At 42.3% G+C, this 25737-nt stretch overlaps 1 protein-coding gene across 2 annotated transcripts in view; it reads right to left on the minus strand.

The window, feature by feature from the left end:
* The window catches only part of LOC133488661 (beta-1,3-galactosyltransferase 1-like), a 108049-nt gene extending 87198 nt beyond the window's left edge, over positions 1 to 20851 (minus strand). For both annotated transcript variants that reach the window (XM_061796803.1, XM_061796812.1), the window contains exon 1: positions 20741 to 20851. The gene's annotated coding sequence lies outside the window, so the exon portion shown is untranslated. The remainder of the gene's footprint in view (positions 1 to 20740) is intronic.
* Between the last annotated feature and the right edge of the window lie 4886 nt (positions 20852 to 25737).

Below are 25737 nucleotides of genomic sequence, written 5' to 3' on the forward strand. Positions count from 1 at the left end.
AGGATTTGCCTGTCTCTCTACCCCCGACCGCCCTTGCTACGTCATCGACCTCCTTCCTGGTGCCCCTCTCCCCTCAAGTTGTCTCCTCAACCTTTCCCGCCTTGAAAAGACTGCTATGGAGACCTACATCAGAGAGTCCCTAGCCTCTGGGCTCATCCAGCCCTCCTCCTCTCCCCTCGGGGGCTGGTTTCTTCTTTATTGAGACGAAAGACTCTTCTCTCCGCCCCTGCATTGACTTTCATGGGCTCAACAACATCACTGTTAAAAACAAATCCCCTCTGCCCCTCATTGACCCCTCATTCAAACCCCTCTTTGATGCTCAGATCTTCACGAAGTTGGACCTGCGCAACACTTATCACCTGATCTGCATTAAAGAGGGGGAAGAATGGAAAACAGCCTTCAATAAAAAAAAAACCTGACCCCATCCTTCCCCCTTCCTGCTTTGTTGGGGCCGCCACTTGGGAGATTGAACGGGTGGTTAAGAAGGCTCAGAGGAGCCAACCGGACCCCAAGACCGGACCTCCAGACTCTCTCTTCGTGCCCGGTTCTGCTCACTTTCAGGTGCTTCAGTGGGGCCACAGCTCTAAACTCAGCTGGGATCCCGTAATCACCCAAACCCTCCAATTCCTCAAAAAGCGCTTCTGGTGGCCCTAAAGACACGCGGGAGTTCATCCTAGCCTGGTCTGTCTGTGCCTGAGGAAAGGCTTTGCATCAGCCACCAGCTGGTGTGGTTACTCATCCCGAGCCACCCCTGGTCCCATATCGCCCTGTCTCCGGCACTTATCACTTCCTCGCCTGCGCACCTTCATGACATGATATGGTTTCCAACCCCCTCTGTTTATGGAGCAGGAGCATCCAGTGGTGGTTCCTACAGTGAGGGAACACCTGCGACGGATCCGAGCGATATGAAGAAATTTCAGGGCACCTCTCACTCGTTCGGCCGGAAAAAAACTAGTTGTTGGCTGATCTCCATCACTCCCCTACACCTGAGTACAAGGTAGGTCAGATGGTGTGGGTCTTCTCTCGGGTCCTCCCTCTTCAGAAGGAATCACATAAGCTCACACCACGCTTCATTGGACCTTTTCCTGTTACCAAGATCATCAACCTCACAGCTGTACAGTTAAAGTTACCCCAGTCTCTCAAGATCCATCCCTATCTATCTCTTCTCAAGCCTGTCTCCACCAGTGTTCTCGGCCCGCCACTTTGTGTTTTCAATGAACCTACCATGCATGTTTTTGGACTGTGAGAGAAAACCCACACAGGCGCAAGGAGATCATGCAAAATCCACACAGGAATGCCAGAGCCAGGATTTGAACTCATGACCACTGAACTGTGAGGTGGTACGGTGGACTACTGGCTGGCACCCAGTAGTCCACCGTACCACCACGTAGCCAGTAGTATTTTGATGCAACTCAAAGAAGGCTGACAAACAATTTGAAAGTTTCACAGGCCTCTCAAGCCTAATTTTCAAGTAACACTGAACAGGCAAATGAAGCCTATTCAAGTAAATCAGAACAGGTAGATGCACATTTCAAGTAAAAAAACATTTTGTTTACCTTCCAGTCTCACAGCTGCATTGACAAATTCCTTTACGACCAAAATGCTCGTATACGTTGCCCCAAAATCCACCCTATGAAGAAGGAACATTCATTTGCTTTTTGTTGAGGTGAATCAGGCGGCACGGTGTACGACTGGTTAGCACATCCGCCTCATAGTTCTGAGGACCTGGGTTCAAATCCAGCCTCGCCTGTGTCAAGTTTGCATGTTCTCCCCGTGCCTGTGTGGATTTTCTCCAGGTACTCCAGTTTCCTCCCACACCCCAAAAACATGCATGGCAGGTTAATTCATGACTCTAAATTGCCCGTAGATGTGAATATGAGTGCAAATGGTTGTTTGTTTATATGTGACCTGCGATTGGCTGGCGACTTTGCGAACTTTGAAACGGGCCACGCCGAACGGATGTTCTCCGGCAAATCGCTTCCACAAATGTCACTGGTAAACAAATGTTTGTTTGTTTGTTTGTTTACACTCACTAGTATTACTCATACACAGTCAGTATCTTTATTTAGTGGCGTGGGGCAACATGAGACCTTGACTTGGACCAGATCCGGACCAAGGTCCGCCATTTGAAGATGCCCTGTCTAGTGGTACACTCGCCGGACTTTGGTGCAGACAGCGTGCGTTCCGTTCCCACTCAGTGATGGTGTGGACGTAAGTATAAGTGGTTGTTTGTCTCTATATGTGCCCTATAATTTACTGGCGACCATTCCAGCCCAAAATCAGCCGGGATAGGCTTCAGCGCTCAGCAACCCTAAACTGGATCAGCAATATACAAGAACAGATGGATGACATTGTGGCCACACAAAGCATATTACTTAATGCTACACTTATGAGACAGCAATCCAGAAACTACAGGCTGGATACCTTAAAAGCAGGGGTGTCAAACAGGCCACATTGTTGGTACGGTTTCCCTCAACCTTATTATTTATTACATATTACGATGAGACATTTTGGTTGCAGATTTTAGCAAGAATCATGGAAGTTGATGCAAATTATTGGCTTTGCCAGCCACATAAAATGATGTGCCCCCCCCCGGTCAGCGAGTTTGAAATACCTCCGATTTGCTTTTATTATATCCACTTGATACTTTTTTTGATAGGTTTTGCTTGAGGATTAAAATACATGTTTTTGCTTCAACAGTATTTTGATTTGCTATCTTATCAAATTATTAATTAATGGTGTGTTGTGTTAACGTTTGTTTGACTCTGTAGCATGTATTTTGAGTAACTACTGTATTAATGAATCATGGGTAACTATTGTATTTATATACTGTGTGCTGTACTAATGTATTATTTCTACTGTTGATTATATGTGGACCACAGGAAATTTAAAATACTACAACACCAAAAATAGTCAATATTCAAAGTAATTTTGCATATGATCACTGGCACTTGTGATTATCCAGTGATTTTGAGTTTGTAACTACAACGGTTGCTCTCGAGCTAACTAAGCTAGCTAGCTTGAAACAACAACAATGGCGGCCCATCTCATTTTCCGGGTCACACTGAGAGCAAGTGCATCATCAGATTTACTTCAAACTTCACAGAAAAAAAGAATAATAAAATTGAGTCACATTCATATAGTTTTCTATTGAATCTGAATCCTATTTGTGATTTTCAACACTGAAAACACGTTTGCAGTCAGATTTACGCTATAACAACCACTAAGAACATTTTCATCTTTTTCAAACTTCGAATAAGCACAAATGTAACGTAGCTAACGTTGACGCAAACTCACCCCTTAAGAATCTGAAAAAGTATTCCTGTTGCGGTCATTGCTGCCAATCAAATAAGAGATCCGTTGGAGTTCTTGTCGTCGTTGTTGTTCGCCAGTCACTTTCATTTTCACATTTTGCAGTCAGATTTGCGCTTGACACAACCACAAGTTCTTTGGCAATGTGTCTTCATTCAATCAAAAACAAAGAGCTTCCAAAATTAGAAGTAACAGTCACTAGTACTTAAAATGCACAAGCATATGCGTAAGTATCCACGTGGCTCCTTTGTAACTGGTACCCGATTGGCCGACTGTCGTATCACCACAGCCCCAACACTTAGTAGACTACTGTATGGTTCATAAAAATAAGAAGACGCTGCTCATGGAATTATTTGCACGTTTGGATGAAAGGCACGGTGAATGACTGGTTAGAGCGTCTGCCTCACCATTCTGAGGACCGGGATTCAATCCCCGGCCCCGCATGTGTGGAATTTGCATGTTTTCCCAGTTTCTCCGGGCCCTCCGTTTTCCTCCCACATCCCAAAAACATGCATGGCAGGTTAATTGAAGACTATAAATTGTCCGTTGGTGTGAATGTGAGTGTGAATGGTTGTTTGTTTATATGTGCCCTGCGATTGGCTGTACCCCGCCTCCTGCCCGATGATAGCTGGGATACGCTCCAGCACTCCCACGACCCTTGTGAGGATAAGCGGAAAAATCAGAAAATCCATCAGAAAATGGATGGATGGATGTTTGGCTGATGCCGTTGTGCAGGCCAATGTCATGCTGACTCCAAACTGATCCCACGGGCCAGATGTAATTGCTTCCGCGAGCTCGATATCTCTGCCTTAAAGCATCATGAGATCACGGCCACTGTATCCTCGTGTTTGTTTTTGTCTCAAATTTTACATTTTCGTTTCGTTTCTAAACACCCGCAAGACATTGAGGAAGAATGGGAAAATTGTTTAACTGTTCACACATGCACTTTTCTTAGATGTTTATATTTTTGTCTCTATTTAATATCCATGAGGTTACCTGCATTTTTATTTAATTTTGTTATATTTTTTAAGAAAAAGAAAATGTAAGGGAACAATAAAATGCATTTGCGCTGATAACAAGAACAAAATTAAACAAGCTTGTTAAAATAAACTTGCATCACTTATTAGCATTAAACCAGATTCTTCTGATTTATTCATAAACACGAATGATGACCAAACTAAAAACTGTTTCCTTTGTAAATTGCTTTATTTGGCTTAAATGATTCTCCTAAGTTCTTAGAGTTTTAATCTTTCAGTTCTTAACACCTTTATAAGTACTGCCCTGATATTTGCTGTTCATCAGATTTCTCATGTGTTTTGTTGTATTTGTTGACTTGCAATTAAGTGACGTGTTGAATGCAGGCAATGGTTTTGGTGGCAAATGAGTTTCCCATCTGAGGGATCAATAATCTTTCTTTGTCCGAAGATGCACATCACTGCCACCTCCATCGCAAATTAAACTTTCCTTTAAAGGAAGAGAGAACTTTCTGAGATCTCAGTGACTTACAAACACACAAACATTGACACAGCGTACTCAGCTAGTATGGACAGCCTGTTTGTCTTTCACACAAAAGCTGATACAGGATGGACAGCAGGGATCACTTCCCTTGTGAATGTGGCCTAAAGCTGCTTCACATTTGGCAAATACTAGCTGGTCTTTTATTACAGAGTCCTGCTCACTCTCATCAGCATTCACTCTGGGGAGCACCGGACACTAAGGTGGATGCTCAGCGAGTTATTGGAAAGCTAATCTCTTCCTGGGAGGCCTTTTCAGCCCGGTGGATAGCTGAGAGTGGAAAAGGCAATAAGCCATGTAGGACAGCAGCTGATGATAAACCTGATTGAGAAGGCTACAGTGGCAGAGGGAGGGAGGGCGTCTGCCAACAAATGTCCATATATTTTGCTGAGCTGAGGAAGAATTGCTGTCACGCTAGTAAGAGCATGATTTAATTATTACAGTCTTGCTTTTATTTTAAGGTGGCTCTGGCTCGCATCATGGTGATGGGGGTGGGGGCAACTTGGTTCACTGCTGTTGAATTCAGACAACAAATATTGCAATACTGTGGTATTCCTACAGCATGAAAGACAATCATGCTCAATTTTGAGAATTATTGTGAGTGCTTCGATTATTGTGAGTGGTATTTTCAGTGTTGTAGAACTGTACTGCATCAGACTGGTGCATTTGAAAAATGTAGCTAAATGAGGAAAAGTTAACATTATTCAGAAAAACTCACACACACAAGCTAAATCATAATAACAATATAGTAAAAGGTCATTTTAATGTTTTATGCACTGCTCAGTTCTAACCTGCAATGACGATGCTACTAAACCATGAAACAGCAACATCAAAAAAATTAAGATAAACAAACAAGATGATGTGGATTCAACGTAATGCATTTAAAGTAATGAACCATAAGAACCAAGCTTTTCAGGACTAATTTCAAACAACAACAATGAACAATAATAAACATAATAATAATCAGTGGAGATAAGCAAAATAGAATGGATGGATGGATTATGCTGCAGCTTGTTCGTATGAAACACTGAGTGTTTCAATTGTGTGTTTGGCTTTGAACCTGCATCTTCAGGCCAGAGAGCACATTCAAACACACATCAGAGAGTGGAGGCAGTCTGACCAGCAAATTAAAAATGTAATCCTGTGGTTCAATACAGATGGGCTGTGTCAGTGTGCGTGCACTGGCTACTGGCTATTGGATATCTGCCCATCGTATGTAACACTGTGTTTAAAACTTGGGACAGTACACCGAAAAGTATACTATAGACCACCACATAGGGTGAACTAGAAATAAAAAATGAATGCAATCTATAGAGCTTTCTATTTTTTTTTGTCCATTTGTTTGTTAGCAAGCAAAGCGATTTCACGGAGGATTGGAAAAAGATGGGAGGTGCCAATATGATTCTTGGGATTGTACAGGTCTATTGATACCATGGTGACTCGTAATACATAAAAATGCCAAATTTCCCCAATTAACTAATAAAGCTTATCTTATCTTAAAAATATAACTATCTGTACCCAAATTCAGATCTTCAGCAAAATATACAGCAATGCCTTGTCTTCTGCACCACCCTTCCACAATGTTTTGTGGACATTGTTTTTTATTTATTTCTTTTTGTGGTGTAATCCTGCTAACTGTATGTGTCATATTATTATAGTGTTAAAACTAACTTAAAAAAAAAACTGATGTTAAAGGGGGTACAGTATTTTTTTTTGTTTTAAAAAAGCTCAAGTATCAAGTTCACCGTTTGGTCTGTATATACAGAGGTCTGGCATCTATTGAATGAGCCCACGTTATTCTAGTTATATATGGTCATAGCAAACAATAAATCTAATGGTGCCTAGGACGCAGTACTCTATGTTATTACTGCAAAATAAAAACATGAAACAAGTAAATGCATGTGTGCCATGTAGATATACTGAATATTAATGGCCACTGGTGTGCAAGTAAAACCCATACTGCCTAAAGCTGATGAAATATGAAAACTCATCCGAAGGATGTAATCCACCACATTCTGAAAAATGCATGCACTTCACATATTGAAGAACGCAAGGGGTACATCCCACCAGAACAAACCATAGCACGTTCCTGTTAGATTATTTTTCCCATAAGAGCAACTCACTAAGATAGACAATTCCGAAGTAACTGGAGCACCAAGGGATTTTTACTAATAGACCTTGAGAAAAGTCATTTATCCTCGTCATACCATCGTGCATTTGCTGCAAAGTAAAACTCTATTTCATTACACCTTTTGCAGTGAAACATACAGGGTTAAAATCAATACACAACATATTCACAAACCTCTCCTGAAAGAAAGATGATTGCTGGTGGCCATTACATGAATGAGAAAAATAAACATCCTAATGTTAGAGAACAAACACCTTCCAAGAAATGATTACACCAATCAAACCTCAAAAGTGTTTTATTTCAATCTAACGGCCATCTTGAGTGCTCAAGGAGAAGATTAGTTGTTTTGGTTTAGGTTTGTATTTGACCCCATTTTGCTGCTATTTCTGATGTACCCGTTTGGTACAATTGAACAACACCAAAGACTTTCAGGTGTGCACATGCGTCAATCACTCAGAAATACTTTGCTTGTGAAATTACACTCTTCCTGTGGTAGAGCAATTGATTTAAAAAAATAAACAAATAAGAATTAAAGCAGGAAAGGACTGCAATTGAATTATTCAGTTCCATTTCTTGCCATAAAATGAGAGATCAACATAAAAGATAAACACCAGAATCCTTATGCCCAGTATACCAAGGCATGAAGGTGGTTTAGATGGAACCTATAGCTTTTCATTTGTGACTTGTTGAGATGTCCCCTCGGGCTAAGATGTTTGCCAACTTGTGTGTTAGGTCAAAAGTCATTATTGCAACACAAATTCATTTTGTCACCACTTCATCAAGCGTTCATTTGAACTTCTTTCTTACCTAACTTTGCAATATGTACAACGAAGGTTGACGCGAAGGAAGCTAATCAATGAACAGTGCAAAACGCATCATAGCGTCATATCTTAAAAGAAGGGGTTGCTCATCAATAGAGGGTGCAAGGGCTTTTCTTGCTTTTTGTACTTTTCTTAAGACATAAAAATAAAAAAAATAAATAATGATAATAAAATAAAAATATTCAAAAATATATGCATATTGATTTTTAGATAAACAGAATAATAACTATATAGTTTATGATGAGTAAAGTTGTGTTGTTAATTTCTGTTGTCTGAAATCATGATGGACTTCTGGTCTGGGGCACAGAACTTTTTTACCCATTGACTCAGGTTTGACATGCGCAGTAGCTTTTCTTATAATGCAAAAGATAGGGCAAAGGTGGTGTGCTGAGTCTTAGCGCCCAAAGTGGCCTACATCACATCCTAGCTCGTTCTCTGTGCGAACAGGACCTTCGGAGTTGGCATGTCAACAGCCGCCGGACGTAGTCTGATCGAGACGTCACAGTTCACTACTAGAATAATTATTTATTAGTTTGAAGTTTTATGTCTCAAATGTTGGTAATGCTTTTCTCTGTGTGATTGTTGTTCAGTGTGAAACGAGAGTACTTATACTCTCGTCCTATACACTTTTATAATTTACATAATTAATGCCACCACACTTCAGTTGTACAGCCGGGTTCATGACCCTGGTCCTGCATACTTCTTCTCCTGTCCTTGTCCTGTTCTATCTTGTCCTGTCCTTCCCTTACAGTGTGTAGCACTACAGCCCCATGCAACACTCATATTTAACGTTTCATTGTTGTAGATAATGTAAAGATTTACTTCACTCATCCTGTTTACAATTAGTGCTTTGTCTTTTGTCTTTGTTTCTTTCTCCCTTCTAGAAACTTTGTTCTGTTCGACTGATCAAGTCTGATTCTCAATAAACCTCTATTATAATACCACAGGGGAAGCTTAAAAACTCCACTGTGACAAAGTAAAACTGTTTCGGCATAAAAGGGATACAGATTTTCCATTCTGCTTGACCGAACAGCCGAACAGGACAAAAAAAAAAAAAAAAAAGTTTAGTGTGAAATAGACATGCTTTATTAAGGTGTCACAGGTGGTGTGAAGGCACAAGTCATTCTTCGGCAGCCTTAAAAATGGCATGCTGCCGCTAAATTTTCATCATAAATCCTTATCTGAGTGGTGAGTGCCTAAGGCAATTACAGGAGCTGTTCATGATTTTGCTAGAGTGAGTTTCCCTTTTATGTGATTTTACAACACTTTTATTCTGTTTCGAAGGACAGCCGGTGGGGGAAAATAGAGGGATTCTTCAGAAGCGAAAATTGTTGGAAATACCTAAGTAGTGCTGCGTTTTGTGCATGCATTGTTAGGACGGTGCTGAACTTCGTGTATTTTACATCAGGCACCTTTTTGGGCAGCTAAGGGTTCCTCAAAATTATTTGTTGAATTCATTCACGACAAGTATTGTTTTAGTTTACACAGTAACAAAATGATGATGATGATGACGTATGATTAATTTACAGAAACGCAAAAATACTGCAATACATTTAGTTAGCGTTGTCATGGGTGTGTGTTCTGGTTGTTGTCTTCCCCCTGTCTTCGTACACACCTGTTCCTGAGAGCATCTTTCCCACCTGTGCCTCGTTTACCCTAATTACCCCTTGCATTGAACCTCATGTCTCATTCTTGCTGGTCGCCAGTTCGTTGTACCTTGTTGTCACGTTCTATCATTCCTTGTTTCCACGTCACCGACTCATAGTAAGACTAGACCCTGTTCTGAATATTGACCTTGCCTCTTCGCCTCACATTTTTTGGATACTGTTGCCTTTTCGGCTTGGCTGCCTGTGTACCGACCTCTGCTCGTTAATTAAACCTCTCTTTTGTGAAACTGTCCATTTGTATTGGAGTAGTGCTTTTTTGGGTCCTGTCGTCTGTTCCGTTCATGACAAGCTTTATATATATATATATATATATATATATATATATATATATATATATATATATATATATATATATATATATATATATATATATTTGAAGCTGGAAAGTGTAACTTTTTTGGTGTGTGTGTGTGTGTGTGTGTGTGTGCGTGTGCCTGCATGTGTGCGTGTGTGTGTGCGTGTACAAAAGGCAATCTATTTACCTGTTCCAGCACACAGGAATACTGCATTGCCTCCCAGTTCTACGTACAGTATATAAAAAGTAGGATGTTTGGCTGATGGTTCCATTGTTTATGTCCACTGGTCCAACAGTCATACAAGACGTTATGGGAAAACCTGAACAGACAGCATTACAAACACTTAAAGAGCAAGAAAAAAGCAAAGGTGCGATATTTTAATCTCTGCCCAGGAGGATAGGCTTCTATCAGTATTTGTTATAAGCAAATCGAGTCAAGCTAAAACTACAGATTACTCTGAAAAGGAAGCCAAGAAACAACACAGTAGATTCAGATGCACATCCTGGATTTCTTTTCCACTTTTGTTAAAACTGTTGGAATTTTTGCACAGATGGCAAAATTCAGGAATATGGACAAGGTACAGTAGGTACCTCTGAAAGAATAATTGAAATTTTGATGACATTTATATAGCACTTTACAGGATACCCAAAGATGTGTGGCATCCACAAGTGGATGCAGCAGAGCTCAAGATCAACAGCTCAGCTGTTTGATCTGTCCATAATAAACTGAACAGCCTGGGATGAGATGGGGTTCATAAATTGCAATATAGTCAACCTGCCTACAGTGAAAATCAATTTGAGTCCCTTTGGGAGACATAAAGAAGAGGCGCAAATTTCAAATTTATATCGGGTAACAATGCCTAAACATGCATCAAGAGTATCAAACCGTTGATGAAATCGCTGGTCTTACATCTTGTTAGGCTAGGATTAATGGCGCTCAGCATGGTGTTTGGGTGCACACAATAATGTGTGTGCTATAATTAGGCCGAGAAGTCAAAAACATGAAATCTGAAATGGGTCCACAGAGGGTTGTGTACTTGTTGAGAGCAAATTCTGTTTGAAAGCAGCTGCACAGTCACAGAGATTACATCCAATTTACAGGAAAAATTATTTTGGTGACTGGATCAAACTGCAATCTGTATTTTATTATTTTAACTGAATACCACAAACAGCATGACAAGAGGCAGGACTCCTCATCATAGTTTACGTTTAATCCTGCTGCGTATAAGTTATTATCGGTATACAACCGTGAATTCTGTTCACCTGTCTTTCCAAATTTTATGCTCAGATGGTATTTTGTTTCGACAAGACAATAGACTAGTACTGTTTCATATTATAGCGTCCACGGTAATACTGGTACTGCATCAACTGCACTACAGTATATCAACGATAGTGTATCAGCTTTCTGCAATGTGAACACATGAGATTCCTTTGTTACTGATGTGAGTGATGTCTAAAATTATTTGTGTGTGATAAGACTAATAGAGCCTAATAGAAATAGTCATCGCTGGAAGCTTAAGTACCAACAATGTTATGGTTTTATTTGGGTAAACATCTCCGTGTGTAAATGTACTTTTAAATTAAGGGGTTCTGAAGCATTTAGGTTGAAAGGTTACAAATACAAATATGGCATGAGATAATAACGGCCTCCTTGGAATACAATGTAGCATGGAAGAGGTTTGGCTACAAAAGGTGCAACAACTAGGCACAATATTTAGAGTACTGTGTAAGAACATTGGAATCATAGCATGGCATACAAGCAGGACATAGAAGCACATGAGGCGCAGATTTTAGCTACTGAAAGATGCAGCCTGAGAGGATTTTGTTTGCACACTGCAAAAATACATACTGGAGCCTGTAAACTGCAATTACGCTTCAATGTCATTTTGTTCTCCATTTTTCATCAATATTTGAACACTGTAATAACAAACAGTACAACTGCTTGACCAAAGAGTCATCTTGGCAAAGGAAATCTCAGGCCAAATTCAGTAACAGAGGGAGGGAGAGCCTTCCTCACAGTCATAGCAAGCCAAGTAGGGAGCTCAACAGGCTTTGCTCAGAGCATTGTGCATGAAATGCGAAGGTGACAACAGCCAACATAAACACACAGCTGCGAGAGTTGGCGATGCAGCCCTGCGTGGGAGCTGTGCAAAGCCAATGAGAGGCCACGTAACGACGTGTCTGATGAGTCTTTGCATCGCCGCATTCAGTCTAAAGACTCCCATGAAAACCTTAGCTCCTGCAACAACAATCGTAGCTTTGACAACAAGCATTCTCGCTCTACAACAATTACCTCTCGCAAAGCATCCTCAATCTCAGTTGAAAAACAAAAGCTCAGGCTCAGCAGGGAGTCACACAGCACTGAGTTTTGCAAACAATGACGTTATTTTATCACATTTACACAATCACAATTAAGGTCAGTCCCTTCAGAGTATTCACATCATACTGATTTGTCATCTACAGCAACAACATGAGCCATTTCCAACATACAGTGAAATAAGATCAAATTAGTTGGTCCTCCCACATAATTTGCCTGTTGAAACGTAAGAAATTGTAAAAACAAAGGTGCAAGAAACACGTTATTTAGTCCTACTACTATGGTGAGAAATACTGCGGCAGTAATATTTTTGTGTGTTTGTCAAATACAGTAAATTCATTTACTAACAAATGCATAGAAATGTTCTCACTCTGCACTCAAGTTGAGCATATATACAAAGTCAACATCAGAGTCATGACACGTGCGTAACAGCCAATCACCATGCGTATGTTAATGAATCAGAATTCATTCTAAATTATGTGCTTGTGCCCAGGGCGCTCTAATCTGCATAAACTGCACCCCTATTTCCCTATATAAGGGCATCTGTTTGACGCTTCTCAGCCAATGCGCAAAGGTTGAAAGTTGCGACGCACAAAACGTACATAACTTCCTTAATCTTTATCGTATTTTCAAACGGTTCGTATCATCGGAAAGCTTGAAAAAAAAAGAAAGTGAAAACATATTCTAATGATGTTAATCATTTTTTTATTAATTCCGAAGTTAAATTGACGAATGCTGCACACAAAACTTGCATAGAAAAAATAAATTAAGAGCCGAGAATGAGCAAACACAGCACAAATTGTAAGAATAGATAGTAAGGGATATACTGTATATAGCACAAGAAAAGCAATTAGTAGTTGATTAAATTCATGAAATTAGCATTGGAAACGAGAGAAAATATATAAGCCATGCCACTCGAATTTACGTCACAAGCAAGCAATGGCGATTTGTGTGCCTCTGATCTTTTCGACAGTCGTTTGTCAACTGTAAGTTTCGGGAAATGTTGCTTGAGAATTGTATCTGTATCGTGCATCTGTACTTGAGCGATACAAAAACTCTGAAGCCTTGGATTAGGGCTGCACAATTAATCACATTTTAATCGTGATCACAATTTTGGTTGCCACGATTAAATGAGACTGATCGTCTGCGATTTTTTAAAATGCGGGCACTGCTGCATATGGAAAGTGCTTCATTTGCAGCAATGCTCGCAACCTAGTCAGCCAGCCACCACGGGGCGAATCCATGGTTAAGGCTTCATTAAGCGCTGGCACTGCGCTCCAGGGTCAACTTCACAATTAAAGCCTAAAATGGCATTGATGTCCGCCAGGCCACTAGGAGACCGACCAGACCTGAGAGACCAGAGGCACCACAAATATGTATAGGTAGATACGACACACTCATTTTGAGCTCCATGCCGACGGTGATGCTAAACTAGAGAGGTCAAAGTCATCAGTGCATTCCATGTGCGGAGACGGCGAGAAAACCAAAAGACCGGCACATTGTGCTGCATACGGCTGAAAGCCATACAATTATGATAAGGGACCTGGGAGTCCGTTTCACAGATAATTTTTTGCAATTTTTTAAATGTTATCAAATGTTGCTTATTGATAGCATACGCTTTGGCGTTGACAAAACAGTGACCCTCATGAAAATCGGTTGAGAAATGAGCAACTCACGACTAATTTCAGTGTCCATGCATTACCTTCTATGGGAAAGACGACCTCCCCAACATGGCCCCCACATGGGCACGTCGGTTAGTCGGGGTGCTACAGGGCGCTGGCCTATCTAGTACCTATGAAAGGCATTCCCTGGTCTCACAGGACTGGTCCATCCCAGAGGGCAGCAGTGTGTGAGTCGAGCAGGAAAATGTTGACTCTGACTGGCTTTTGTCAACCACATTTCCGCCATGTTTGATCGAGGAACTATGCACACAGCTGATCACCGTGAGCGACCTGAAATTAATTGCGATCACTAATTGCGATCATTTAATCTCCCAGCCTTAGAAGTGAGTGTGAATGGTTGTCTGTTTATATATGCCGTGCCATTGGCTGGCGAGCAGTCCAGGGCGAAGCCTGCCTCTCGGCCAAGCCAGCTGGGACAGGCTCAGCTCACCGGTGACCCTAATGAGGATAAGCGATAGAGAAAATGGATGGATTATTGTTTACTTTGTTGTTGTTTCACACTTGCATCATTGTTAAATGACAATTTGGACAATTTCATGTGTTCAGTGAAAGTTATTTGCAGTGCGCAAAAACTACATGAGTCAATTTTTTTTTATTCAAATTGTAATTTGCTGCAATGCTTTCTGCTATTTCAGCAATAATGTGATCATACTGATAAACCTAATACTTTGGGTCAATATAAATCATGACATTGTGAAATTTGCATATTGTTTCATCTCTAATGTGCTCACTGCTCAGAACAAAAATACTTTGATATTAATATATTATTTGCAATAATCTCTATTATGATTATGGTTACGATTTTTACTGTCACAGTATACTGTGGCGGCACGGTGGCCGACTGTTTAGAGCGTCAGCCTCACAGTTCTGAGGTGCGGGGTTCAATCCCCGTCCCCGCCTGTGTGGAGTTTGCATGTTCTCCCCGTGCCTGTGTGGATTTTCTCCGGGCACTCCGGTTTCCTCCCACATCCCAAAAACATGCATTAATTGGAGACTCTAAATTGCCCGTAGGCATGACTGTGAGTGCGAATGGTTGTTTGTTTCTATGTGCCCTGCGATTGGCTGGCAACCAGTTCAGGGTGTACCCCGCCTCCTGCCCGATGACAGCTGGGATAGGCTCCAGCACGCCCGCGACCCTAGTGAGGAGAAGCAGCTCAGATAATGGATGGACAGTATACTGCAGTAATTAGCCGCAGCCACCGTAACAAGAGATAACCTCTGGTGCGATTTACAGGAGGCCGTTCCAGCATGGAAATCGGGGATTATTAAGGAAATAGAGGCCATGCAATTATCTTTATTGGATCTGTTTACAGCAACTAGATAAAGATTTGTAACTTTTGCCAATAACCCTACTGTGAAATGGGGGTTGAATAATTTGGACTCGTTACTTGACATCAAATGTGCAAGTCTAGTTCAGATTTCATCAATATGAAAATACTGTCAAAGAGAAAAAATAAACACTACAGCCACAGTGGTGCCAGCCTCCTGACCTTATAAAAGAGGACACCATCGTAAAGACCGCTTCCAGGAATAACAGTAAAAACCAGGCACGCATGAATTGTAATGCACTGCAGATTGTAGTTGACTGTTCATTATTCAGTAAGAAGGTCATGCAAAAAAAACATGCTATGACTTTATGTTGACCCCATCCCCCCCTCCCTGAGGTCAGTTGTTCAGGTTCCAGGGTCTACTACAAGATAAACTACAACCCATGGAGGCACATTGCCCTATTAAAGGCCCCCTGTTGAAGTATTGATGAATTGTTTCCACATAATAGCACCTCAGACTGGTGACCTCTGGCTAACACGAACCACTGTGGACAACTTTCACAAGCATTTTGAGATGAGTTGCGAATATCACTCTGAGGGAAACATATTGTGCATTTTTTCCAACTCCCAGGTGTTTAGTAACCTTTCTGTGACACGCATTCATCAAACTACTCCACAGATCACCGAAGAACCAAAGCACACTTTACACACCCTATTTCTTGTCTTCCTGAAATCAGCTGATTGTCAGGGGCCAAACCTGTCTTTTCATGCAATAGAGCAGGGTTGGGCTATTAATTGATTATTGATTGATTCAATTGAATTTATTTGTTGAGACCATTATTTTTCATTATTATTCTAACAGTTTGTGAGTTTAATCCCTGCTAAGAGACAGACAACATGAGTGGAACAATTTTCACATGGTTTTTAGCACAACAAGAAAGGAACCCAGTGGAAGGCAGCCATGGAATCAATCGTGCTGACATTTCCAAAGACATGTTGCCCATTTATACTTTGCAAAAGCAGCGATTGATCAGTATATTGGAAACTTTTGACCCACGTTATGTGCTTTACACCGATCTGATTGGCTTGATCGGTATCGACCTATAATTAGCATTTTATGCTGATCGGCTGATCGGCTTTAATGTCATAATTCGCCGATCCGATCAATGACACCGCAAAAGACATTTACTCCACGTCGTTGTCGTATACAGTATATTTGAATCCAAAATCTAGTTTATTTTTTCCTTTGTCATGTGTCTTTTGACGTAATTTACGGTCACTGGGCTTTGTCAAATCAAACACGACCGGATGCACTCGTTCCCACGCGGCCACGACAACAACAATGGATTGCGCGTGAATTGTGTTGGTCAAAAAAAGAACAAAATGGTGGTTGTGGTCACCGGTGCTTGGGAAGAGACATTCATTCAAGGATTGCTTGAGATATGTTCACGTACTTTTAATACAATACGGCAGCCAACAAAAACGTTATGTAGCCTAGCAAGCTAATGCTGGCACTAACAGTTGTAGGTAAACATGCCGGCGTTCTGTCGAATCATGCTCTAAAGTTTTGGTGTGTGTGAAGTAATTTAATTAATTTAAGGCGGCACGGTGGACGACTGATTAGCATACCTGCCTCACAGTTCTGAGGACCGGGATTTGAATCCCGGCCTCGCCTGTGTGGACTTTGCATGCTCTCCCCGTGCATGCATGGGTTTTCTCCGGGTACTCCGGTTTCCTCCCACATCCCAAAAACATGTGTGATAGTTTAATTGAAGACTCAAAATTGTGTGAATGTGAGTGCGAATGCTTGTTTGTTTATATGTGCCCTGGGATTGGTTGGCAACCAGTTCAGGGTGTAACCCGCCTCTCGCCCGAAGATAGCTGGGATAGGCTCCAGCACGCCCGCGACCCTAGTGAGGAGAAGCGGAACAGAAAATGGATGGATGGATGGATAAAGTAATTTAATTACAGTAAGTTAGCACCCATTATTTCTGTCACGTTGTAATGTTGGTTTGAGCTGACTGATTAGAATACATGATCTGACTAGAGAATATTTTTTAAGATACTCAGTATACAGTACGCAAGTATATACAGTAAATGAACAAGTCATTTAAATAGACACATTGCTCCATCGTGTGATAGGATCGGTGATCGGATATAATTTTTTAAAATCTTGATCGTGTGAAGCCTAAAAAATATAAATATATATGTTTCTGTTATTTCTGTCGAAGTTCATGCAAGTTAATGCTCAGGGGAAAAAAACTGTTGAGAAAAGGTTTCAAAGCTTATTTGATATCAAGAGAAATACAGCAAACCCCAGAAGGGAGAAAAAAGTGTATGTTTTGAATAATGGCATTGTCATTTCTTTTTCAATAAATGAAGGGGGGGGGAAACGATTATAATCGCCAATTGTATTTTCCCAAATAGAACTGAAATTTTATTTTTATTGTCCCGTTCTGCAAGTGCCAGCCTACAAGTGGATGTTGCGAGCATGCGCAAACATGCTCCCCAGATCGCTCGGCGAGCTGGCTCAGCAAGTGTGGGCTGCAACAGGCTGCTTGCTACTTGTGGAAGCAGAGCCCACAGTGTGGAAAAAAAGCAAGCAATACGCATATTGCTCTCTGACAGTGACAATCAAAACTGAGCATTATTTATTTTGTAAAGGCAGAAAGCAATGCACACTCTGGGGTCTAAGTACCCAATTCCAATTTCGTACCTACGATCTGATATTTAAGATCTGACTGTCTATTTACACGTACAACAAACTGAAATGTAAAGGGAGAAACAAAACTAAAGGCCCTCATAAAATGTAGATTCCTCGGGAGACTCACTAAAAGCAATTTTGACATTTGCGAAGCTCCCTGAAGGCATCAACGTTGCCAGTGTAACAACCAACAAACTGACTGATTTTCCCTTTGAACATTGTTGACAAGGGAAGGCGCATCAAAAGCAAAAATGTGCGACAACATTGTATATTGCAATTCAATCCGCTGGTTTGAAATACAACATCCTACCGTGCGCTTTACAAGCACCATTCATCATTGTCAGAGACATTTTATTGCATCTGGGAGGGCTGCCTTGCACCAATAAATTGAATTCCAAACACTTCCTGTATGAAAATGTATCGTTTATGTGTAGTAATTAAGAAATGATGTTTTTGCTTAAGCTCTTTTTGCAGGTCCAATCCACTCTCAAAATCAAATCCTTAAATTTCCCGCCCTTGAACGAGAAGACACTTGGAAACCCGAACACATTAGGTGAATAACTAAGGGAGTGCACATGGGATTTTACAGAGGTTTTACCACAAAATAATTCAACAGGCAATATTGCAACTGGAATGAGACCATTTCTTGTAGCAAGAGTTTCTTATGAAAACAAAATAATCTTTTCTTCTACTGGCCTTTTGTGAGCCTCCGAACCCAATTCCCATCACTGTCATATGGAGGCAATCATGTCAATCATTTTTTTCAATCAAAGAGACAACCCCCCGCCCCACCTCATCATTTTAGACCGGATCAGTATCTGGTCATGGGCCAGCACACAGGCCCAAATGAGAGAATGTGGAAGGTGTGTGGAAAAAAAAGACAAAGAAAAAAGCATGTGGAACATACTGATATAATGACCTTACAGGGCAACATGGGGCCCTGTAAGTACCATAATTTCAATCCTCTGTATGTGCTACGCATATTGTAGAATTGACAATAAAAGTACCTTGTACCTTGAAAAAGGAAATTATGTGTATTGATCTCTTAATGCTAGTCAAAAAAATATCAAAGTACATGTCTCCAAATTGGTATGGGAGATTTAGGTGATCTGAGATAGTAGATAGTAGTCTTGAATAGTAGTAAGACCTCTTGGCTAAAAAATGAAAGCCTGTAGAGCTGCCCAGTTGAGTATCGCTAAGCAACACTTTGTTTTGTTTCCATGTGCTTTGGGCTTTCTTCCGCAACCAGGTTAAACCAATTTTTGCACAATAACATTTTTAACTGAAAACTTTCCATGTTAAAAGAACACATCATAGTCTGTAACAACAAAGGCCGTGCACTTGCCAGTTTAAGTGTAATGTTTCGGCAAGCCAAAAAAAAAGGTGACAACCAATACAATAATGGCAGAACAGAGCGCTGTTATAGCTTTTGTGTTTATAGTGCTTCTCCAGCAAAGCTTCCATGTAATACGACTTTATTTCCATCCATCCATCTTCTTTACCCCTTTATCCTCACAAGGGTTGCGGGCGTGCTGGAGCTTATCCCAGCTATCTTCGGGCGAGAGGCGGGGTACACCCTGAACTGGTTGCCAGCCAATCGCAGGGCACATACAAACAAACAACCATTCACACTCACATTCACACCTACAGGCAATTTAGAGTCTTCAATTAACCTACCATGCATGTCTTTGGGATGTGGGAGGAAACCGGAGTCCCCGGAGAAAACCCACGCAGGCACGGGGAGCACATGCAAACACAGGCGGGGCCGGGAATCGAACCCCGGTCCTCAGAACTGTGAGGCAGACGCTCTAACCAGTCATTCACCGTGCCGCCTACTACTTAATTTATTCTATATATTCAAATATCACATACATGCCCATGCAGGGTATTTAAAAGACAACTTTGTTCAGACAACCAGTTGGTGCAAATTTAAGATTTTCTCTACTCATACGGTACCATCACCTACTATGACCTGGCATGCATATTACAATATTTTCATTCCTTTTTGAAGGAGGCTCATTTAGACAATGTATGTTAAACTTTTTTTTTTTTTAAATGTTAAGACTGGGTCATGTTGACCTGCCCTCAGGGTGACTTAAAATATTTTACTAAACACAGTTTTCAGCATTTGAGTTAATGTAAAAAAAGAAATGTTGCTTTTGGTCTTACGCCACAATGAGCACCGGGTTCTCCATCATTCAACTTTAAATGTTAGTTTTGTTGCTTTTATGTTTAAGCACGATGTTCAGTAATAACTCCACTATCACTTCACACTTCTCCAATGTTGTCAATGTGCCCTTCCGGTAAATGACTTTTACAAGGTTCTGATTTGCTGAAATGCTTGCCTGACAGCCTGAATTAATTATTTTCAAGTGGACTTTTACTTTTTAATGAAATATGTGCCAAAAGTGATGATTTTTTAAATTATTGGGTACATCGCTTGAATGACTGAACACATTATTTGTACTAAAAAGCGCATGATGGATTTGACTAACATGGATTAGTAGCCACAGATGCAGTCCTGTTATTAGGCTATGAAGAACTGGGTATTATGAGATGCACAATGCACTAATCTGGACATCTCTGCGACGCTCCCATTCTCTCACACATATAGGGGCCAATAGCAGAGGCTTCTTGTCACTGGATGATGGCATGCTCTTAAAACGTCTTAAAGTCCAACACAGCATGATCTGTGCACGCAATAGATAGTTGCAACACCACTTGCCAAGTAACTAACGCAAAGTAAACATTCAACTGTTATAAATCCATATTGATGAAATACAAACATGCACAATTTATTTACACTCAAGGCAGCGTTACGGCCCGTCATTCGAGACAGAGAGAGAGAGAGAGATAGAGAGAGAGAGTGAGAGAGGCGGGGAACAATATCACTTCATCAACAGCATTGGTCCGGTGGCACGAGCGCACCTGCAGCGACAAATGAATGATTCGAAAAATAAAATTAAACAAAAACACCCAGGAACCCACACACGAAAGTAATGCGGTATTGAGAGAATTTCCGTGCACATACCGGTGCTCTCCTGCTCTGTTGTGCAGCTTGTCGAGGAACTGCGCTTCGGTAAGGTCGTCAGTTTTGATGTACAGTATGGAGCGCCGCGCGCCGCGCGCCGCACGCTCCTGCAACCGGCGCGAGAACATCAGCCGTCCAATGAGACAACCCCTAGTGGAACGGTAGCAGCCAATCAGCAACGGTCTCGGAAGTGAGGGGGAGGGGAGGGGCCGAAATAGGCGGACGCTGCTGTGAGGCGCTTAAGCAACAGAACGAGCGCAAATGATTGACGGCTCTGATGATGGCATCAGTGCAAAAAGCGACAATATTCAAACATCCACGTATCCCACATTTCAGCTGGCGACGTCAACTTCAATCCACACTGAGCTAATTCTTCTCCACTCGCACATAAGGGGTGTTTTTGGAGACAGATGGGAACATAAATACATCCCACCAAATGTGTTTTTTATACAAATGTACTCCTTGAATTTTTTATATATTTTTTTAATTCAACTTTCTTTTCATTTTCTTTACCACTCAGCCATTATGGGCCCTAAGCAGAATTTGATTTTGGGGGCCCATGCGTTTCAAGCCCATTTTAAGGGGTGGTCCAGCACCCCTAAATTGAATTCCAGCACCCCTAAAATTTGAAAGATTATTTATTTATTTTTACTCCATGCCCTTTTAAAACCAGCTCTAAAAGTGCATAACCATTCATATTTGTTATCCTATTAGGACAGAGAGAGAAGAGCAAAAAGAGGATTTTTTTTAATTCAATTAGTATTCAAGATATTCACAAAAGTCAATTTCTTTGAATGTGTTTTATATGTTGTGCATTGCATTTCATATAAAAGTAAAACAATAAAAATAAATAAATAAGTCCAAGGTCAATTTTTTTGGTATGTTTAGTAGTTACTATATGGGGTATAATCAAGAAAGAAAATGCATACTTAGAGGTGCTGCTGTATCAAAATGAGCCGTCTTTCCCTCAAAATTAGTTGGGTTACAATATGCCTGTTTTATAAATCCAATCTATCAGGGGCGGAGCCAGGGGGTCCCCAGGGGTGACCACCGTTGTGGGACCCTGTATCCACCACTAGCCTACTTGACTACTACCAGTAAATATTACATTTGTTTATAATATACGGATTTTGATGCTTGTGTCACCACTTTCATTTTTTTAATATGTTTAATGTGTTGTAAAAAAAAAAATCCTCACTTTTCAGAGGGCCCAAATACGTATTGTATGTCTCAGGCTGGCTGTGATACCACTCAACCTGTACGGGGTCACGGAGAAGATTAGGGTGTGAGTCAATCATCGGATGGACTTGCGCTGCATCCAGAAAATTAGGAAGTTGGGACTCAGGAAGGCAAATCACTGTAGCCCAACTTCATTGAGGTGTGGCAGTCGGACCTCAGATGACAATAGTTCAGTTCTCAGTTCTTTCTCCGAGTTACTCACCGGAACGGGGGCCGTGGTGCATGGAGCATGGAGGCGCAGGCGACGGAGGGCGAAATGAGCCAGAGTGCAGGTCAAGCTCCGTAAGAGAGGATACCGATTGCCGCTCCCATTGATTCACCTCGCGAATCTACGGTCCCTACCCAACAAAATGGACGAGCTTCATCTTCTCACAAAGACCAGAAAAGATTTCGGACATTCCGCCGCCCTGTGCTACACGAAGACATGGCTATGTTACTGCGTCCCCGATGGCACCGTAATGCTTCCGGGCTTCCGACTACACCGGGCAGACCGTGTCACGGAGTTATCAGGGAAAACAAAAGGCGGTGGTATATGCTCCGTTATGAATGAAAAACAGTGTACCGACGTCACAGAGCTCAGCACCAGCATACAGGCAAAAACTTAAATGTGCGACGCCTACGGTGAAAGCAGTAGTAAAGTGGACCAATGAAGCAAAGCTAGAACTTAAAAGCTGTTTAGACTGCACAGATTGGAGTGTTTTTGGAACTTCAACTGGCAGCCTGGATGAATATACAGAGACTGTTACATCCTATATCAGTTTCTGTGAAGATGAGTGTTGTGTCGCAACAAAGTCATTTCGCACGTTCAATAACAACAAGTCGTGGTTCACTGCCAAACTTAAGCAACTTCGCCAGGCTAAAGAGAATGCCTATCAAAGTGGGGATAGAGCCCTGTATCATCGTGCTAGAAACCAGCTGACTAAAGAAATTAACATTACAAAGAAAAATTATGGAATAAAGCTAGCAAAACAGTTTACCGCTAATGACTCTAAACCAGTCTGGCATGGATTACAATCGCTAACCAATTACAAGCGACCATCCCCCCCCAAGCTGAGAACAATAAAGGACTAGCTGATGACTTGAACACCTTTTACTGCAGATTTGAAAAGGACACTTTCAGACCCCACATCCACCCAGGCGTACCACTGACCACCATGGTACCTCTGACTTCTGCGTTGACCATTCATGAACAGGATGTGAGACGCATCTTCAAACAACAAAAGATCACCAAAGCGGAAGGCCCAGACCTTGTGTCCTCATCCTGACTCAAAGTCTGCAAGGACCAGCTCTCCCCAGTCTTCACACAGATCTTCAATAGATCTCTAGAATTGTGCGAAATATCATCCTGTTTCAAACGCTCCACCATCATCTCAGTCCCCAAGAAACCTGCAATCTCGGGTCTGTCAGGGTGACTACAGGCCTGTCTCCTAAAGTTTGCAGACGACACCACAGTCATTGGCCTCATAAAAGACGGTGACGAGTCTGCATATCAACAGAAAGTGGAGCGGCTGGAGCTTTGGTGCGGCCAACACAACCTTGAGCTGAACACACTCAAGACTGTAGAGATGATCGTGGACTTCAGGAGGCATCCTTCGCCACAGCTGCCCCTCACGCTGTCCAACTGCCCTGTGTCAACCGTCGAGACCTTCAGGTTCCTGGGAATTACAGTCACTCAGGACCTGAAGTAGGAGACCAATGTCAACTCCATCCTCAAAAAGGCCCAGCAGAGGATGTACTTCCTGCGGCTTCTGAGAAGGTACGGCCTGCCACAGGAGCTGTTGAGGAAGTGCTACACAGCAGTAATCAAATCAGTCCTCTGTTCCTCCATCACATTCTGGTTTGGTGCTGCCAAAAAAAAGGGCAAACACTGACTGCATCAGACAATCAAAACAGCTGAAGAAATTGTTGGTACCACCCTATCTACCCTTGAGTTCTTGCACGCTGCCAGAACTAAGACAACAGCATGCAAAATCCTCTTGGACCCTCCAAATCCTGGTCACCACCTCTCCCAGTTCCTTCCCTCGGGTAGGCCCTATCGAACAATGCAAACTGAAACTAGCAGACATTCCAACAGCTTCTTCCCTCTTGCCATTAACTTCAGAAACAGTTAACTTACAATTCCATTGTAACATGCTGCCAATTTTGTCTTGAAGTGGTTGACACATCTCTGTCGAGTCAATTATACATTATTCATACACTCACTGTAGCAGTCTCACCACTCTGCACTACTTGCAGATTACAGATTGGCGTTCCCGTCGATCCAGCTCGCGAATGTACGCTCCCTACCCAACAAAATGGACGAGCTTCATCTTCTGTTAAAGACCGGTAAAGATGTTCCGCCGCCATGTGCTTTACGGAGACCTAGCTTTGCGACGCTGTACCCGATGGCGCCGTCATGCTTCCCGGCTTCCATATTCACAGAGCAGACCACGACATGGAATCATCGGGGAAAACAAAAGGCGGCGGGATATGCTTCTACATCAACGAAAAATGGTGTAGGGACGTCACAGAGCTCAGCTGGACCCCCTGCAGTCTGCGGATGATGCAGTCAACATGGGACTGCACTTCATCCTCGACAGTGCAGGGACCTACGCGAGGATCCTGTTCGTAGACTTCAGCTCAGCGTTCAACACCATCATCCCTCAAGTCCTTTCATCCAAGCTTCTTCAGCTCAGCGTCTCACCTGCCATCTGCCAGTGGATTTACAGCTTTCTGACGGGCAGGACACAGCAGGTCAGGCTGGGGGAGGCCACCTCATCCACACGCAGCATCAGCACTGGGGCACCCCAAGGTTGTGTCCTCTCTCCGCTGCTCTTCTCTGTCTACACGAACGAGTGCACCTCAGCGCACCCGACTGTCAAACTCCTGAAGTTTGCAGATGACACCACTGTCATGGCCTCATCAAGGACGGTGACGAGTGCATATCGACTGGAAGCGGAGCGGCTGGAGCTGTGGTGCGGCCGACACAACCTGGAGCTGAACACACTCAAGACTGTCGAGATGATCGTGGACTTCAGGAGGCATCCTTCGCCACAGCTGCCCCTCACTTTGTCCAGCTGCCTTGTGTTAACCGTCGAGACCTTCAAGTTACTGGGAATTACAGTCTCTCAGACCTGAAGTGGGCGACCAACATCAACTCCGTCCTCAAAAAGGCCCAGCAGAGGATGTACTTCCTGCGGCTTCTGAGAAAACACGGCCTGCCACCGGAGCTGCTGAGGCAGTTCTACACAGCAGTCATTGAATCAGTCCTGTGTTCTTCCATCACAGTCTGGTTTGGTGCTGCTACAAAAAAGGACAAACTCCGACTGCAACGGACAATCCAAACTGCTGAAAGGATTGTCGGTACCCCCCTACCCACCCTTGACGGCTTGCACGCTGCCAGAACTAAGACAAGAGCGTGCAAAATCCTCTCGGACCCTCCGCATCTCTTCCACCTCCTTCCCTCAGGTAGGCGCTACCGATCAATGCAAACTAGAACTCGCAGACATTCCAACAGCTTCTTCCCTCTTGCGATCAACTTCTTAAACACCTAACCTACATTTCCATTACAACATGCTGGCAATTTTTTTACTTGAGTTCGTTGTCACACTTCTGTGGGGCCAATTATACATTACTCGTGCACTCACTGTAGTTGTCTCGCCACGCTGCACTATTTGTATATACTGGCCACTCATGCCAGAGTAGCATCTGCTCCATTTGCACACTGATTGAGGAGTATTTGCAACATTTGCACAACCACCATTATCCCAGATTATCGC

Source organism: Phyllopteryx taeniolatus, chromosome 1 (genome assembly GCF_024500385.1).
Source record: "Phyllopteryx taeniolatus isolate TA_2022b chromosome 1, UOR_Ptae_1.2, whole genome shotgun sequence".
NCBI classification, from domain to species: domain Eukaryota; kingdom Metazoa; phylum Chordata; class Actinopteri; order Syngnathiformes; family Syngnathidae; genus Phyllopteryx; species Phyllopteryx taeniolatus.